We start from the raw sequence: 1,470 nt of genomic DNA, 5'->3' as shown, positions 1-1,470 counted from the left end.
CAGGAAAGACAAGTTTCCCAAAGGCTGCACTTTCTCTAGCTCATTTATACAACTTAATGTGTGCAGAACTGCAGTCAGACCTAGATGATGTGCTGATTCAGCAGACTCACCCTATAGAGTCAGCACTCCAAATCTCTTCTAGAGGAATGGACAATTGCATCTACCATGATGAGAAGGATGGTGTTGTCAGAGATTTCCATGATGACCAGAAATAACCTCAAGGAAATCACAACACAGCTCTATACACACAACTCAGTTTAAAGAGCAAACAGGGGCCAGCCAGTGGCATAGAGGTTAAGGTGGCTGGATTCCACATGGCTGAAAACATGGAGTACTGGACCTGGCAACTTAAAATGAACACTGGGCAGAGTCAGCAGGTGGCATGGTAGTTAAGGCACTGCACTCTGACAGGCTGACAACAGTTTGAGTCCCAGACCTGATGACTTGAAAATCACACTAGGTGGGACCAGCAGATGGCATTAATGGTTACATTGCTGGACTCCCATGTAATCAACTACTGTTCAAGCCCCAGACCTGGAGGCTTAAAGCTCATGCTGGGCACGTATGCACATGACCAAACTCCCGAGAGAAGGGACTGCAGTGTGGCCAGACTCCCTGAGGGGTGATTTCTCACCCTGTCTCTCTGTCTCTCCAGCAAGCACACGTACCCTATAGCAAAATCTCTCTAAAAAAAGAAAAAAGAGGGACTAGCAGTTAGCGTAATGGCTATGTCACTGGACTCCCACGTAGTCGACCGCGGTTCGCATCCCGGACCCGGTGACTTAAAACTCACGCCGGGTACATGTCCATGTGTGCCCAAGATTCCGAGAGGAGAATGGAGAAGAGATTGCGGTGTGGCCACCCCCCCTGGGGGGGTTGATTTCTCTCTTTCTGTCTCTCTGTCTCTCCCTGTCTGCCTGGCAAGCGCATGCGCCCTATAGCAAAAACCTCTAGAAAAAAAAGAAACAAAGAAAAGAAAATCACACTGGGCCCGTGTGTGTGTGTGTGTGTGTACATGTGTGTGCCCAAAATCCCCAAAAAAGAAGGGATTATGTGCATTGCCATCCTCGCTAGTGGGTGATTTCTCATTTTCCATCTCACTGTCTCTCTCTGGCAAGTGCATGTGCCCTATGGGGGGGGGGTTTAAAACAACAACAACAACAACACTGGGTATGTGTACATGCATGCCCAAAATCCTGAGAGGAGAATGGAGAAGGAATTACCGTGTGGCCATCCCCCCAGATTCACTTTCTCTGTGTCTCTCTGTTCCCTGGTGAGTGCACAAGCCCTACAGCAAACCAAGGAAGGGGGGGGAGAGCAAACATGTTTACATTAAAATGAGACCTTCTTCTGATAAGGGACAAACTGGGAAGAACAGTCATTAGTAATAACAGTGGCGTTCATGTGTTGAGTTTCAACTGTACTAAGCATCTTATATGCACTAACTCAGTCCTCTATGCAACTCCATGA

This window comes from Tupaia chinensis, unplaced genomic scaffold (assembly GCF_000334495.1).
Source record: "Tupaia chinensis unplaced genomic scaffold, TupChi_1.0 Scaffold000523_1, whole genome shotgun sequence".
Lineage (NCBI taxonomy): Eukaryota > Metazoa > Chordata > Mammalia > Scandentia > Tupaiidae > Tupaia > Tupaia belangeri.
This window is presented reverse-complemented; position numbering follows the sequence as displayed.